Here is an 18665-nt window from a genome sequence, read left to right on the forward strand (position 1 = left end):
TTTATGACGAGGGTACAGAGAAAGATGGGATATTTCGCAGCCCTTCTTAACACACATTCTTGGACGCAAGTTCCAGTAAGACTAATGGGACTTACTTTGTAGTATTATTGTTCAGATTATCATTGCATCACATCTTATGTAATTTTATATTACTGATAAATCACATTTTAATATCACATATTATTGATATATCATATTTGTATCAGATATATCAATATGTGATATTAAAATGTGATTTATCAATAATATAAAATTTACATGAGATGTGATGCAATGATAACATGGATAATAACAGTGCCATTGGTGCTACTGGAACCTGCCCTGACCTGGGTAGTCCAGATGAACCTGATCTCATCAGATCTCAGAAGCTAAGCAGGGTTGGCCTTGGTTAGTAATTGGATGGGAGACCTCCAACGAAGACAAGGGTTGCAGAGCCAGGCAATGGCAAACTACCTCTGATAGTCTGTTGCCAAGAAAACCCCACCAGGGGTCACCATAAGTCAGCTATGACTTGAGGGCACTACACACACACATCACTGATGTAGCACAGTGGTTAAGTGGTTCAGTTGTGAATCAGCACTCTACTGATTCTAATCTCACTACTGCCATGAGCTCAGTAGGTGGCCTTGTGTAAGCCACTCCTCTCAGCCCCAGCTCCCCATTTGGATTGTGGGGATGATAATACTAACTTGTTCACCGCTCTGGGTGGGGCACAAATCTGTCTAGAAGAGCGGTATATAAGCACAGTTATTACTATTGTTGTTGTTATTGGTGTCCCATTCTTCTTCCCTCAAACTCAGGGTTGAGTATTAGATGTTTTCCTATTTTATCATCCTGTGGTTGGTTGAGAAACAGAAGAGATCACTCAGAGAACTTCATGACCAGGCAATAATTTGATCTCCTGTTTCCTGGATCCTAGTACAATACATTAAAACCTTTATAAACTGTATTTATCAAAAATCCTGCTGGTAAATAGTTCTAAACCAATACCTTTCCAATTGTGAAATGGACTGCTGATAGAAAATTGCTTTGGGAAGCGTGGAGCCTTTTCTGTTCCCTTGTAGCATATATTCAGAGCAAAATTAGCAACATGTAGGTCATCCCTATCCAATGATAAAACACTTTGGAACATTCTACCAATATTAGGGCTCAAATCAATAGGAAAATGGTCTATTTAATAAGCATGGCAGTTACATTAGGATTTCTCCCTTCTTTTTGTCTTCTTTGATTGGCTTCTGGGGAGGAAGGGGGAATAAGAGAGAGGGAGAGAATTTCCAGGTATATCCTTTCTTGTTTCACTTACAATGGAGGAGGAGAAAAGGCAGTCAGTAACTGTTGATTTATGCAGGCTCAAGTTGAGAGTCCTATTTGAAAGTTCATGCTTCAGGATTATGTGGTTATTGGTGTGTAGTCAACCATCAGCAGATTTTACAAAGTAGGATTTTCCCACTGCCACCTCTTATTGCAGACCACTGAGTGAACCCCACCCCCACCCCTGTTTTGATGATCAGCAGATCCTCTAGAAAAGCATAGGCAGCAAGGGGGAGTGGTCTGCAGTGGGAAGGGGAATCAGCAAAAATCACCACTCACAATCCAAAAATAGAAATGTCATTTTGTCAGGAACTGCATGGTTGGATACATGCCATTACCTACCATTTTGTATGCTGGCTGCTCCAGGAATTCTGGAAAAGGCAATTTATTCCAGAACATTTTGAATTCTAAACAAATCTGAAATGTCTTGATTGCAAAACAATCCAAGGCAGAATACTAAACAGAAAGTGGAAAGTATAATAATAGTAATGGGGTGACATTTTGTCATAAGTGGAAGAGCAGTATTTGGGGGGGATCAAGGAGGCTTACCTGGAATACAAAAAAAAGTGAAACTACATAAAGTAATGCCATTGCTTTTAAGGTTACCAGATTGTCAATACAGCATATGCTATTTTATTATAACATCAGACATTCTGTGTAGGGGGTTCAGTTAGATGGCTCCATTCATGGCCTCCAGTTTCAAACCATAGCTTAACACATACAGTTCTATTAGACAACACAAGCCACTCAGAAGGCAGCTTAATGGGATACAACCCCTTCTCTGTGAGCAGGATCCAGAACACCATTTGTAGAATTGGGCTTTCCTGCCTCCCCTAGCCCATTGCAACCTTCTGTGCCTTCCAGAAAACTATTCTGGAAGGTGGAGTACACTTAGAAAGAGCAATGAACGCAGCACTGCAGTAAGGAATTAATCGAAGTTGTAGACAATCTTCCCTTGTGTCAGTAGAAGACTGCTCACACAAACAGGGTTTTAGATCTAATTCTGTATTTTTCTTTTTTGGATGGTACATTCCATTTCACTACACTGCCATTCCTGCTTTGGCCCTGCCTTTTCTTTAGTTTGGTAGAGTCACCCTAGGGCATAGAGTCCCTACCAAATCACCTTCCCACTGCCTTAAGCTTTGATATAATGGGAGGGAAGAGTGAGGAAGAATTACATGGGAGCTGATGCTATTTTGTTCTGTGACTCAAGCATGTATCAGATCAGTTAGAAAGATGTCTTATTTTTTTAACAGTAAATAAATATTCACTGATGAAGCAAAATGTGAGAGTTAATAATTTATATGATTTTGTGGGGAAATGAATTCGTATGTTAATTTACAAAAGGCTAGTGGTAAAGATGAAAATGGGATGAATTGATACTATTGATGAAAAAAATATTTTTGTATGTACAATGCATGACTGCAGAGGGAAGAGGAGGTAAAGTGCCGCTTACTACTGAAGTGCTCCCAGAGTAGAGCCAAAGCTTCTCTTTAGCTCTCTACCTCAAAAAGTCTCCATTTCACCCCATATGTGGACATCTATCTTGTCTATATTATGAAAGCATTTTCAGAAAAATAAGTCCAGTAGAGATAATTACAAAAACATTTTTGTAGAAAACATTAAATAGCTAATCAATAATTCTTCATAATAATACTTTAATTCCCATTTGAACCTTCAGAATTTATATATATAATGAAATATTTGCCCACCAAATTGCTTCAGCTGAAGCATCAAAGCATCAGTATTATGGGCCGTTTTCACACTACTAACCTGGGCCGTTTTCACACTACTAACCTGCTTCCGTAATGTTGCAAAACGTGCAAAAAACACAGATGATAGCATCTTCTCGCAAGAGTTTTGCACGATGTTGTGCAAAACTCTCGCCATGTCGTGCAAAACTCTCACGAGAAGATGCTAACTTCTGCAGTTTTTGTGTGACATTTCGCAATGTTACGGAAGCAGGTTAGTAGTGTGAAAATGGCCCTGGCGTGTGCCACAACGAGACCTCAGTTCAAATTATCAGTCAGGAATAAAGTTCATTGAGCCAGTCACAGTGTCACAAATCCAACTATACAGGATTATTGTGAAGCTAAAATGGGATCAAAGCATAGCACTCACACCTACTGTTCTAAACTCCTTGGGGGGAAAGGATACATATGTGGTAAACACATCTTATTATACATCACTGTAATTTGATTCAGAATAGGAACATAATTTATAACTGAAGCAAGATGGCTAAGTATTGATTTTACAGTTGCCATCTTGCCTTGTGTACCAAGTAGTTTGTTCTATTCCAGGGATAATAATAATGCCACAAACCCCTGCATAATAGACTTGGGAAGATCAGTTGTGTACTTACTGGGCCATCTGCCAGAATTCAGAGATGGGCCTATAATGAAATTATAAAATTTTGACTGAATTAGTTTGAGTATACCAGGTGTCAGAGATTTCTACTTGTCAGATTCAGCCCAAAACAGCAATCCAGTATAGGAGGACCACTCCCTGTACCTTCTTTGCCCTGCTGAAGAACTTCATACAATAGTCAAGCCTGCTTTGGGTGCTAAGAACCCTGGTGATGTTGCCACAAGAATGCTTGACTCTCATAGGTGCTGGCTACATGCCAACTGAGACTATAATGGTGAGATGTATTTCTGCTGCCAAGTTATCTACTGATAACCTTGAGGTATTAGGCTATACAAAAATTCCTATTTATTTTTTTATTTTATTTTATTTATTTCAAATTTGTATTCCGCCCTCCCTGCGAGCGGGCTCAGGGTGGATAACAACATATTAAAAATACAATTAAAAATTCATGTTCATTAAAAACAACACATTTAAAACAGGATGGTCAACAGCTTTCACAGGGAGGGTTAAGATTTATACACCCCTTTTTTCCAGGCCGGCGGAGGCCCAGCCTCAGCCATATGCCTGGCAGAACAACTCTGTCTTGCAGGCCCAGTGAAAAGATAGTAGGTCCTGCTGGGCCCTGATTTCAGCAGACAGAGTGTTCCACCAGGTGGGAGCCAGGACCGAAAAGGCCCTAGCTCTAGTCGAGGCTAGGCAGGCCTCCTTGGGGCCAGGGACCACCAACAGCTGTTTGTCCCCTGATTGGAGTGTTCTCTGGGGGATGTATGGGGTGAGATGGTCCCATAGATACGCTGGTCCCAGTCCACACAGGGCCTTATAGGTCAATACCAGACCCTTGAATCTGATCCAGTACTCCACTGGCAACCAATGCAGCTCACATAAGGTGTTATTTGGCACTCTCGTAATAACACGCGCTGCTGCATTTTGTACCAGCTGTAATCTCCGGGTCAGGCTCAAGGGCAGCCCCGCGTAGAGCGAGTTACAGTTATCTAGCCTAGAGATGACCATTGCTTGGATCACTGTAGTTAAGTAACGGGTTGACAGGTAAGGGACAAGTTGCCTGGTCTGCTGCAGATGGAAAAAAGAGGACCTGACAACCGCTGTGACCTGTGCCTCCATTTTCAGGGAGGCATCCAAGATCACACCCAGGCTCTTAACCCTTGGAACTGGAACTAACGGTGCCCCATCAAGGGCCGGGAGCCGGAGTCCTGAACCTAATCCCCCGTGGCTCAAGTACAGGACCTCCATCTTCATCGGGTTCAGTTTCAGCTGACTCTGCTTCAACCAACCAGTCACGGCTGCAAAAGCACATTTCAGGATATCTGGGGCTGAGCCGGGCCGGACGTCCATCATCAGATACAACTGGGTGTCATCTACCAGCCTAAATGATGGAAAAAAGAGGACCTCACACCTGCTGTGATCTGTGCCTCCATTTTCAGGGAGGCATCCAAGATCACCCCCAGGCTCTTCACCCTTGGAACTGGCACTAACAGTTCCCCATCGAGGGCTGGGAGCCGGAGTCCAAAACCTAATCCCCCATGGCTCAAGTACAAGACCTCCGTCTTCGTCAGGTTCAGTTTCAGCTGACTCTGCTTCAACCAACCAGTCATGGCTGCAAAAGCACGTTCCAGGGCATCTGGGGCTGAGCCGGGCCAGACGTCCATCATCAGGTACAACTGGGTGTCATCTACCAGCCTAAATGATAGAGCCAAATACAATAAAAGACCTAGCATTGCCACAACAGATGAAAGACAATTCTGCCTTTTATGTACTACTTAGGATTTTCATATTAGTGATGAGTATTGAGTAAATTATAAGGATTTTATTTTGTGGTTAAACTGTACTTTCCCACTATTTTTTTCATTGGTTGCACACTTCTTCCTTGGGCTTCAAGCAGTCTCTTGAAGTGATAAACTTAATAATGGTTGTCAAATGCCAGAATTCTTGAATACTATACAGCCATTATTTAAATAACTGAAGAAAATATTTGGAGGAACATGCTGCAAAAGAGAATAATTATTTTATGAAATAGGAAGAATTAATTGAAAAAGAATGGAATTTTCTAATATGCAGTTTAATAGCCTGAAAGGAGGAAATAATGCAGATAATCGCTGAAGTATTACTGTGAAAGTGTCTTCCACCATTTCTATTACATAATTTTATTAAAATAGATCTCTCCACTTGTCAATTGAATTGGCAAGAGAGATTCAATTAACACATGACACTATTCACTGTCAGTACAAACATGACTCTCAGCAGTCTGTGTGGAAGGCTAGCTATGGTTTCCGTTTAGCTGTGAGATGCATGACCTGTTTTGTTTTTAATGTGATACCATCAGATTGAAATTGAGCCACTCTTGCCTCTGCCAAGTCCTGTAGCTTTTCAATCTCATTTTTAATTAAATGTTTCTTTCTTTTCAGCTTCTTCACTAAAAGGAGAGATAATTATCTCAATTAGAAAGGTAACATATAAGAAAGCAAAATTGAGAGGAACAAAGTAGAAGCAAGTTGCTGAATTCATTAAATTGACCTTCATGCCACATATTTTATTATGTCTGTACCAGCTATATAGTATGTATGATGGACCCTGTAAAACAGACCCCATTCAGTCTCCCCACTGTGAGGCAGATTTCCCTCCCAAAATTCAGTTTCCCTGCTTTGACTGAGCAGTCCCAAGTAGCGTGATAATATCTGTGTTTTGAAAGTCCATTTGTCCCACCCTGACATGTAGATATAATTTTGGTTTTTTAGCCTACCTCAAGAACTTGAAGAGGAAAAGCAGGAGCACTCTTCCTTTTTTGTTGGAAATGGCACTAGAGACTGTATAATATTCAAAAAGAAATAACAGTTTTATTTAGCAGGCAGGGATTGAGTAAGTGTAGTCAGGGGATAGAAATGCGGAGGTAAAAAATTTTTGGTATTACAGAATACACTTTGTGTAACAGGCAAAAATAGTATCCCTGAAGCTTATTTTCATATACTTTTAGTTCTTAACAGTGAGAGGAGTTTTACTTAATAATTTAAGTACAGCAACATTTCTTCAGGAAGTTTCCTGACAGTTCAGGTTTTCTGGGGTTAGTCACTGTGCACCTTACTTGCTCCTTTTTTTGAAACTAAAGGGTATTTCTAGCCTGAGTAGGCTAAAATCCTTTTCCCTTCACAACAGACCTGGGGTCCTCCTCAGAGCCATACCCCCTTCAAAACAAGGCTGGAATTAATCTTCTTCTCAGAAGATATAACGTTTCTCCTTTTTGGCTTTAAAGGAAGCCTTAACCCACTACCCAATCACTTCCATCAAAACACACTCCAGTTCTCAGGTGTCTGTGTAAAGTGTACTTCAGCTTATGCTGATACTTAGACTTTGAATTCTTAGATAAAATTCTTCTTCAGGTCAGTAATGCTACAGTTAAGGCAAAGGAGTCTTCTCTCTTCACTCTAAAGGTGAACCTGTCTGACATTTCTTGTCAGACTCTGATGCAAAAAAAAACCCCTGTCAGAAGCCAACAGACTGCCTTCAGATTGGTTTTAACTGACCAATCAGAGAAGAGGGGGCAGCCTGTCACTCAAGCTCTCCCATTCCAGGGAATAGGTAACCCTTCTCCTCCCATCTCTCTGATTTTGCTGCACTTCGGAAACCTGATGTTAAGCGCAGTCTGTCATAGCAACATTGAGAATTACAGAGTAGAAGCAAATCACTGAATTCATACTACTTTCTTTCACTTTACTTTCTGTTGCTGCATAGCTGGGGGGGGGTAGAGTAGAGTGGGTTGTGCTTGAAGGGTTTCATATGCCTAGTAGAGGGAGAGAAAGGTTATTCCTGACAAGAAACGTCTGTGATGCTGTACTATTAGATTCTCAATAAAGCTTTAACTCATGTCTCCATGGACTTGTGCAGTGAAGTTACTGAGATCTAAATTGGCAGTCCCTGATACAGACCCCCCCAAAGTAGTTCTTTCTCTGTGCAGCAGCACTAAGTGCTCTCTACTAATTCCTAAAATGGCCATCAAGCAGTAGCTAGCAGGAGAACTCCAGAGGGCCCTATCCACATTCATTTCATTTCCCTACTCCACAGAAAATCTGAAATCTTTTAGTAGTAAAAATTGTAATAATTAATATTTGACTTGTAAAAATTGTAGGATTTCTATAAATTGCAAGGTATTGCAGGAAGATTGTTTTTCTTCTCTTGTCCAAACTCTAAACATTTACTATGTGGTACAAAAGATACATTGTTGTACTATGAAAGTCTTGTTGCAGCAACTGGAAATGGAACAGACTGCAATGAAATGTGTTACAATATATATCTTCAGTTAGGAACATTAGCACAGACCCAGGGTGAGAGTGGAAGAGTCAGGAGACTATTTGTTTCCTATCTGTCTTGTACATAAAGCCAAACTAAGCACTAGTTTAAAAGAAAGATGAAAATTACCTGTATTATGGTATATAAAATAAAGGGAATATTTTTCTGTCCGTCATTAGATTGCCTGTGTCATGCCCTGGATGATAAGAGTATTTAGGTTTTGATGAGGGAAAGAGATGTTATGCTTACCATGATGCTTCTTTCTGTTTAGACTGCAAGATTAGCCAAGATAAGGTTAACTCATCTTCCATAGGAAAGGAAAACCCAGCCTGCATATTGTGCATTGGAAGGGAGCTCAAGAAGCTCTCTAGATACAGGAAGGGAAACAAAAACACCATTTGAGGAAGGATTTTGTCCCCATTTATAGACCAAGCAGAGGAATATGGAAATAAATTATTTGTATCTGGGCTTTGAAATGGTGGCAGGGGAGGATCCACATTTACAAAACCTAATGTAACCCTTGTGCAATAGAGGGAGATGAAGAGTTGGGGTATTCCTTATAAGGAAAAAAAGGCACAATTTTCCTTGAGAGACTGGAGGGCCTGAAACTGCAGGGAGAAGCCCTCTCTCCTCAGAAACACTCCTGTCATGAACTCTCTGTTAATGTTGTAGACTCCTGTGAAGAACAGAAGGCATCCCTACGCAGAGCACAGCTACAAGTTGCTGCATTTCAAGGGACTGGCTAGTAGATGTCAGAAAGACTGAGACCTGGGTCTGCTTGAACAAAACAGGCCTGCTTTGTTACATGATTGTTGCATATGCTCTGTTATTGTATTGTTCCAAATAAGATCCGCCCTGAGCCTGCTTGCGGGGAGGGCGGAAGTTTGTTCATTGTTATTTTTTATAAATGTAAGCGTCACAAGGTGGGATCACACTGTCATAGACATGAACTCTCCCAGTTCTCAAATTAGATATATCTATTTATTTGTTGTTCCTTGAATAAAACAGGTTACACTAGCGCAAGTAGTCATAGAACCTGGACAAAAAGGAAACAGGTTCTTTGAGCAAAAGTGAACTAAGTAGTATTAGGCCAAAGTGACAGCACCTGCCTGGCTCTAAACAGGGATATGAAGGTAAAAACAACCACCACTAAGGGCAAGGCAAGCATAAAGTTCCTAACTGTGGTCTGATCACCTCTTTTGTGCAAAGCATTACCTCAGGCTCCCTCAGGTTTATTCTCATTCAACTTACATGGCTGAATTAGGTGTAGTTCTTGCCCTCTGTTCCATCTCTTTTTCCTTTACTGGCTAGAATTTACAGGTGGCAAGTAGGCCTCAAAACCAAAATAGAAGGCTGGACTAACAGTGCTATTCTAGCTCAGCTCCTTGGAGGAAGGGCAACAAACTAGGATTAATTAGAAGTTGTCTGATCCCTCTATGTTTATAATGATCAGCCTTCCTCTGTTGATTCATCTATCTGTTAATTATGATGTGTTCTAATTCTGCTTTCTTCCCTAAAAGCTTATCACAGGCCTTACGATGCCACATCACACTGTTTGCTTCTGTGATTGCAAAGGGAGAAATAAAACCCAAACCAATGCTGAACACTTACACTTTTTGTCAAAAGCTACTTCTGTTCCTGTATTTTTACATTCCTAGGATCTTTTGTGTTTTAAAAACTTTTGTCACGTTCTTGCTGACATACAGAGAGGATGGGAACATACTACATATATACCATATGATTGTTAATATAGCTTTTTCTTAATTCTCCCTTTCTTCATCCTTTCCAATTTTTTCTCCACAGGTCCTAGCGCTATATTTGATGCTCCGCATGTCTGCATCCCGTCAGGCTCCACAGTGGGGCCATCAGAGCTTGGGTAGAGCTCGCTCTCCAGGTTGGCCTGCGCATCTGTTTCGGCTGCTGGGTGTTCCTCAGAACTGGGAAGAAGGGGGATTTACAGAACCCTCCCACCCATTCTCCCCACTGAGCAGCTTTCGACCTTCCCTCTCTCTCTTCCCATCTTGTCAGCAGTCTCCTCAGCTTTTTCCTCCCCAGCCACCCTGGTAAGCTCCTCCTTATAAGGCTGCCCAGGAGCGATTCCCCTCTCTCAGGCTCTGTCCTATTCCCTGCTGGCTTTCCCACTCCCTGGGTTGACTGCTGAGGCTGGGCCTCCCCACCCCTGGCCCCTCCCTGGCTCATTTGGGCAGTCATGTAAGGCGGGGCTGACCAGCACCCTCCAGCTGGTGCATCCCAGCCACCGCGCTGGCATTTCCTCCGTGACACTTCCCTTGGTGGCTCTGCCCCAACCATCGGCACTGCTCCCAGGGCACGCTGCAGGCTGGGCTAAGCCCACTGCCATTGAAGGAGGCAGCTGCTGATGTCAGGGGCCACAGGGAGGTGTCCTGGGCTGCCGTGGAGCAGCCACAACCCCCAGGGCCTTGCCTACAGCATGGGCCTTCCACTGCTTGCTCCAGCCCTGACCCAACGACAGCACAGCTGTGGTCCTCGAAGCCCATCCTGCTGGCGGCCCCTGCCAACTCTTCCTTCATCACCTTTGCTGCCTCCAGTGGCTGCAATGAGCCCAATTCTGTGCTGCCGCTTCCCAATGTCTCAATGGGGGCAGGTCCAGGTAAGTCTGTGAGGCAGATCTCCGTATCCACATACACCCCCTCCCTTTTGTTTTTCTTACCCATTTTTTCCCTTTGCATTCTATAGCATTCTTCTCATATGCCATATAGCTCTCTGCACCATTTTTCTGTTTCTTAACCCAACAGATCTTTTGGTTACCCCAGTTTCTCAGCTAACCTTTTTTCTTTTCCTGCCATACAACCTAATACTCACTGAAGGAATAAACCCATGTCTGAATTACTACAGAACGAGGCTGACATAGTTGAATAGTTCTCCATACCCCGTCCCTCCAAAGCACTCTGTACAGAAAACCAGATGCCTCAGTCAGTGTATTAGATGTCGGAGAGCTATGAAGTGGGGTGGCTAGCTGCAGCACTGTGGAAAAATGGGCTGTAAGTCAACAATATGCCAGTAAATTCAGACACAGGAGAAGCGATGCAGGTGCAGTGAGTCAGTCATTCTCTCCTCCTTCACTGCTGTTGAGCTTGGTTGGGCCTTGATGTCAGAAAGGGCTACAAAGCAAAGGGCACCTGGAAATGCCCCCATGTTGTGCAGGCCTTGTATTAAATGCATTTTATTCTTAGTTATCAGTCCACTCTCATGGGAATGAAATTTGGCACTTACCCATGAGAAGTAAATGCACTCCAGGAAAAAAAGGTTGTTTGAATGCAAAACATCACACACATTTCTGAGAAATTTCTGATAATTAATCAATAGCACTTGCTTCATATGCAGTAATAGTGAGCAGAAGGGAAGCGAACTGTTAAGGAAAACAAACAGAAGTTCAGTGGCCTGTTAAAGACAGACAAAATCTTATTCCAGCAAAAGCATCTGAAGATTAGGATGTTGTCAGATACTAGGAAGAGCTGTTGGTAATGTGAAACCTTGTACACTTAGGACCAGACTTGGAAATGGACAGCAATAATGGAGCAGAGTTCTTTTATGCATCAACCTACTCCAAACCTATGTAACTTGATACTCCTCCCCTGTCCAAGTCAGATCTTTGTTTTGCTGCCTTATGGTATGGAGGGATGGATTGGCCATCGTGGTCACTGGGAAAAATCTCTTTCAGCCAATATCTACCTCTACTGGCGCCCTGGCCTTGGCCTTGAGCACGTCACCCACAGTTGCCTCCACTAGCCAGTTCTCCCTCTATGGGGTGTATGGTGGGAGGGGCCCTTATCTTAGGCTGTTTTGGCTTCCCAGTCCAAACCTGCTGTCACATTTGTGTAGTGGGTGAGGAGAGATAAGCAAGTATCTGAAAGGTCACAATATGTAGCTGTTAGTTTGTGCTTGGCTTGAGAACTTTCATGCCATTCAGGCCTGACTTAGTCAACCATTTGGCACTATAGTTATAAAAAGACATAATGAAGCATGTATCCCACTGACAATATATTCCCTAGGCCAGGGGTCCTCAACCTTTTTGAGCCTGCAGGCACATTTGGAATTCTGACACAGTGTGGAAGAGAAAGCAACAAAATGGCTACCACAGGAAACAGACCTAGCCACAAATGGCTGCTACAGTTTACTTTCAGTCACACTAAAGATTCTTGTGCAGTGGAAACAGTTTCTGCCAAACAATGTTTTTCAGAATCTACACAGCCAATCAATACTCCAATACTCCAAAAGCTCCACCTGACCCCACCCACTTTCTAAAAAGACTTGGCGGGTACCAAAAAAGGTGTCAGCGGGCACAACAGGACACATGGGAACCACGTTTGGGACCACTGCTCTATGCTGTGCTACAGTTTATTTTTCAGAATGGAATAGATAAAGAGGTAAATACGAAGTACTGATTGAGAGTCCATTCCATCTTTGTTTCAGTCCTTTATGGACAAGACGCTGTTTCTGTCAGCATTAATTTGTTTTGCAAACATTTAGTCTTTCAAGCCACTGGATGAAAGGTTGTACTAAATATCTATACATTCTGAGGTCAGGAATGACATTTGCAACAGGACAGGGTAAGGATGAAAGTGAAATTTAGCATCATAATTATATTCCAAGGTATTAAAAGGTTAAACCTCAAAATGAATATTTCCTACTGTGTTCTCTTCTGAATAAAAAGCTCCATTAAATTAAAAAAGGAGCTGGCCAATGCAATCCTATCTACATTGGGACCAATTTAGAGTAAAAAGTTTAGAAAACCTTCAATGGCTGTTGTAATTTAAGAATAGACCAATAGAATACAGAACCAACATCCAGTGTGAAATCCGGTTCAATATGACTTTCATTGATGCGGGATAAGTTCAATATATACCGCTAATGCGGGTTGTAATTACAAACAAAATGTCCATGGATTATCGATGGTAGCAGCAATGCCACAATTAGCCAATTGTGGCTACTAAATTCACTGAAAACAGTGTCCACGACAAGGACAATATCCACGGCGACGAGCTTAACCGGTCTCCTTCACTTTCACTCGTTTCAACCCACTTCCTTCTTCAGGCTGTTATTTATCAATGGGTCCTGTCCCATAGTGTCACTGTTCTTTCCATATTGGAGGTTAAAATTGCGGAAAAAGATATTGATGGAACATTCGGCTGCTTTGCCTTCCAATCTCGATGCCAAATGATCAATTCTACTTTCCTCGTCCAGAAACAGATGTCCCCAATGGTTAAAAAACTGGAGTGCTTGTACTACGAAGAATCCCAACTTTTGTGTGTCGCCATCAAAAGTGGCTTCCAGTTTAATCCATCCCCATGGTAATTCCAGTTCTCTCCGCCTGTCCGGCAATAGCTGCACCGGGGCGGGCAGTGGTAACGGCCCCTGCATCAGTCCTCTGGGCTGGTCTTGCGGAACTCTGGGAATCCCTTGCGGCCGCGGTCTGGGCAGGCTTCCAGGCGGAGCTCTCGGAATTGGCCCCGGGGCCCCCGGAGGAATTTGCATTGGAGGCGGAGGTCATAGTGTTGGTGGTTGCTGGAGTGCCAATTGTCTAGGAGGTATCCGCGGAGGCGGTGGCGGAGGCACCTGTTCTGGAGGGGGAGGAAGTGGTTGCTGTTGAGGAATGATCTGAGGTGGTGGTGGTGGTGGTACTTGCCGCGGGATTGTCTGAAGCAGCACTGGTTGAATTGGGGGTTGTAACATCTGCAGAGGGGTTGGTAGCACCTGCAGGACCAACTGCTGTGGGGTGGACGCCGCTAGCGTAGTTTGGGCTGACAGCCGTTGTGATTGTATTGGCGATGGGTCCACGCCGGATCCCGGATTGTGTGCCTACCGATATTGGGCCACTCGTAGGTACTTGTCCCTGCGCTACCGCCGGCACTTGCCGTAATTGATCGGCCGCCTCTCGCGCTTCCCTCTGTCCTCTCACCAACTCACCAATAAGGTAGACAGCTTGAGCTAGTTCATCTTCCATTGCTCCCATCCGTCCTTCCATTCGGCGGTAATATTCTGAGGTATCCACTACCTGGGTAATCCCGGTATCTACTACCTGGGTTCGATATTCCAACTGCTGGGTGCATCCACACTCCCAAATTTTGGCTGAGTTCATGTCCGTATAATCCCAGCTCATGAGTTCCTGCCGGGTGGTCTCCCAATCCTGGAGGTCCTCGGCCCCACCTCTGGGATCCCACTCTTCCAGGCGGCCAGCATCTACATCCCACTTATACCAGGGTTGATTGCTGGCCCACGTTTCTTCCAGAGTGCGTGCTGCTCTCCTTAGATCCCATATGATGCTGGGGCCTTCCTGCTCCGTCGACCCGACGGTGTGTCTCACATCGATCATCGACCGGGAAAACATGGTCTCCGCTCTCCTCTCCCTCGCCTCTCAAGGTCGGGAGCCCCACTGCTGTGGTGTCGGCAGTGAAATCAACTGATTCTGTTCAGTAGTTTTGCGCACCTTCGGTTGTGCACCTGGTATAGCCGGGTCAGCCTGCTCCACTCCTCCGACGGGCACGACTTCCATCTGGTTGGTGGGAACCGACACCGCTCCTCCGGCAGGATCCTCGCCTGGATCTGGAGCCTCCCCCGGTCCATTCACTGGTACCAATGGTATTAAGTCATCCTCCTCCTGTCCAGGGTCGATTAGATCAATCAAGGAGTCCTCGGTATCCATCCTCCCTGGGTGAGGGGTTGCAGACTTCAAAGGATGATTCCTAACAAAATGTCAGACTATGGCATTCCAGACCTGGTAGTCTGTCTCACTCCCTTCTGCAAGAAGACAAGGTCTTTTGATTTCAAAAGGTTTATTGTGAAAGACAGCATTCAAGACCAGATGTACATATTCCAGGATTAGAGATCCTGGCCGAGCAAAGAGTTGTTAGGAATGACTTACAGAACGAAAGTTGTTACATCTCACACTCCCTGAGCCCAGCCTCCCCCCTTGAGTTCACACAGCAAAACTTCTCAGAGCTGGCCAAGGTCGAGACAACAGATAAGACAGTATCCTTTCCCATGGAATCGGCTCCGTGCAGGTGGTGGGGCCTAGAGGGAAAGAAGACTAAACACTACATAGTTAAACATGGTGTTACTCAGGTTAAACAGACTCTGACACTTGCTTGCCACCAATAAAGGTAATTTATGTGCTGTTTATAATTGGAGGAGTGGGGGAAAGTTGTACTTTTCTGGGATTCTGAATTTTAGTGGCTCTGTATCTGTGAAGCAAATGTAAGCACACAATTAGGAGACAATGCCAAAACCTTTCATTATTCACACTCATTAAAAGGATCTAACTCCAATATATGCCAGAGTTGAGGACTGGGATACCAATATATAAATCAATACCAGAAACTATTTCCAATTTGAATCAAGTATACTGGATAGCCATTTTCAGTATTGTATATTTTACATGAATGCAATGTGTTCTGGTTTTACATGTATATTTTACATGAAAAATGTGTTCTGGTTTCTCTTGAACTCAAAATAAATATAAGAAGACATATAATACTGAGGGAAATACATATTCTTCCTGGTCATCATTTGAAAAGGCAATAAAATCTGGGTTCCCTTTCTCTACCAGATCACAGGTAACATCATGAATATTACCATATTAGACAGGATATTAAATTTATTTAAAAAACACGAAACCTTCCATTTTAGAACTTTTACTAGAAGGATCAAATATCCTACTGTTCTATAAAATCAAAATGAGCCTTTTGGAAATTCTCAAATAAAACATTTACTATTAAAATTCAGGGGCAAGGGCCTTTCGAATGTTTTTGGCTTCTCCAGCAGCTTCTCCAAATCTTTCCTTCTGAACTTATAGGAAAAACTCATAATGTCTGCACCTGCCTGCAACTGCATGCTTACATCCAGAAGGTGTTACTGTACAGCAGAAGCTGGCACCCCAAACCTGGGCAGGGGCCAGTATTATTTATAAGAAGTACCTAAAATACACTTAGAGAACAATCCTAAGCAAGTCTACTCACGATGCTACTCAGGTCTATTCACTGGGATTTCCTCTCTGGGAAGCATTTTTAGGACTGCACTATAAGTAAAGCACACGAATCAAAACAGGACCCCACCCATAGGCTAACTATCTCAATAACCACATGAGATGAAAGGAAAGGGATTTGGAGAAAGCAGCAAAACTTTGCACTTGATGTATGAGATTAAAAGGAAACAAAAATTACAGCAAAACTAATCATAACTAACCTGAGAAAAAGAATCAAAGAAATCAAAACAGGTTATCTGAAGGGAAATGCAAGATGAAAGAGATGGAGATTTAACAATTTCTTTAAAGGAAGAGAAAGAAGAGGCCTATCAAATACCTGAAAGGAAGAGAATCCCACATACAAGGGGGGGAAATGAGAAAGAAAGCATATAGACTAGCAGAAGGGGGCAGAGGTCTCAAAAGATTCGCATTTAATGAACAGGGAGAATGAGCAGCAAAACAGAGGGAGAAATCAACAAAAATAGACCCCCGTTTTTCAGTACAAACAAGGTGGAACAGAATTCCGGCACCTCTTGAAAAACGGAGGACAATCTAAACTCCCCTCTGTCTGGAGATCGGGGTGGGGCTACCGGCCATGTGACCATTTTCACCAAGGACAATTTAAACTTTAAAAAACTCCCCCCTTGTTCCAGCTGACCCAAAGTGACATCATTGTGCAGTCCTGAGTTCCATCACTGAGTTCCACCACCTCTTTTCCCAGAAAAAAAGCCTTGCAGCTACCCATCTGAAACTTGGGGCAGTATGTTTCACAGGACCCAAAGCCTGTTTCAGATAGGCAAGGTAAAGCATGCCATCAAGTTGTAGCTGACTCAGTGACCCCCATGGGGTTTTCAAGGTAAGAGTTGAGCAGAGGTGGTTTGCCATTGCCTTTCTCTGCACAGCAGCCACAGGTCTCCCATCCAAGTAGACTTGGAGCTTAGCTTCCAAGCTCTGACAAAATCAGGCTAGTCTGGCTATTAGGGCTGCTATCTGTTTCAAATATCTAATCACCAATATGAGTGTTTTGAGGTATCTGTATGTGAGGAGATACATTTTGTCCAGTGAAGTACAGTGTGTACACCAACCTACAGCTATAACAGTTGTTACTTACTTCAAATGGCCCCCATTAACTATGGCACATCCCCAAAAAGATTCTTTGGCCTACATAAAACCAAAAGCTTGGGGAAGATCATCTCAAAATATCAAGAGCACAGTGCCCCGTGAACACTTGGCCTCAGGATGTCAGAATGAGAGGAAATGCATACTTTTTTCTACCAAACTTTGAATGCTTGATCAAAGCAAAAAAATGATTAACAGCAATCTCTACATGCGAACAGCCTAACAGTCCATATACATTAGCCCTTTTTGAACCTTCAGGGGTCCCTCACATCTTCTTGAATCTTGAAACTAAATCAAAACTATTAAGATTTCCTTTGCAAATGCAGTTCCTAGAACACTAGACTCAATTGGGACCTACCATTTGGTCATCTGAAACCATCAGCATGACTCTGTCTTAATACTTACCCCTAGTCAATTTCCATGCATATTCTAGTGCCTCTTTTCCTATAGGTTAAGCCCATTACCCTATCATAGGCCATTTTTCAGTATAGATCAATAAGGCCTCGGATCCAGAATAACACCAATCACAATCCAGCCCAAAGACCAGCAATGACAGATCCCAACTAGAGATGGGCACGAATCGAATTACGACCCCCAAAAATGCACGAACCAGGTTGGTTCGTGGTTCGTGAACCAGTGGCTTGTGAAAGCTCGTTTCCATGAACTTCCATGCACTGGTCTACTGGTTCACTTGGGTCGTAAAGGGGCAGTTTAAATGACCATTTCCCTAGGGAACTGGCCATATAAACTTTTCCTGCAGCTTGCAAGTGACAGGTCCCTTTAAACTATCATCTGGCAGGCGGCAGGGAGGGATACCCCCTTACTGCCTGCCAGCTGATAGTTTAAAGGGACCTGCCACTTGCAAGCAGCAGGTCCCTTTAAACTGCCCAAACCCAGCCCTGTTTTCGGCGGTGGAGGAAGCCAAAAAACGGCCTTCCCGTCCCTCAAATGGCCGCCGCAGCCTCCATTTGAGGGGCAGGAAGCTCCTTCTCTGCCCTGCAGGCCCATGCAGCGGCAGAAGAGGCCAAAAACGGCCTTTCCACCCCTCGAGGGAGGAGGGGGAGGATGCCGCAGGTCTCCAGGGCAAGATAAGTGTAGGGCTGGGGTTTGGGCAGTTTAAAGGGCCCTGCCACTTGCAAGCAGCAGGTCCCTTTAAACTATCAGCTGGCAGGCAGCGAGGGGGGGATGCCACCTGCCAGCTGATAGTTTAAAGAGACCTGCCACTTGGCAGGAAAGGGCCCTTCAAACTGTCAAACACCCCTTCCCCTGCCACTGCTAAGCGGCCAGAAAGGGGCATTTAAACCCCACGAACCATGAACTGGTTCATAAATTTGCAGCAGTTCGTGCCAGTTTGTGGTTCCTGGTTCGTGAAAATCCAACCACGAACCTCATGGTTTGGTATTTTTGTGGTTCATACCCATCTCTAATCCCAACATATTGGTCCTATGCCTGAAGAGACCCCAGTATTGGGCCAATAGCAATTCTTTCCCATTGACACCAGAAAAAAAGTCAGCTGTACAGGAGAGGCTCCCCAAGCCCTCCTTCTCATGTAGATGGCTTCCATCCAAAA

This window comes from Eublepharis macularius, chromosome 3 (genome assembly GCF_028583425.1).
Source record: "Eublepharis macularius isolate TG4126 chromosome 3, MPM_Emac_v1.0, whole genome shotgun sequence".
Classification (NCBI taxonomy): Eukaryota; Metazoa; Chordata; class Lepidosauria; order Squamata; family Eublepharidae; genus Eublepharis; species Eublepharis macularius.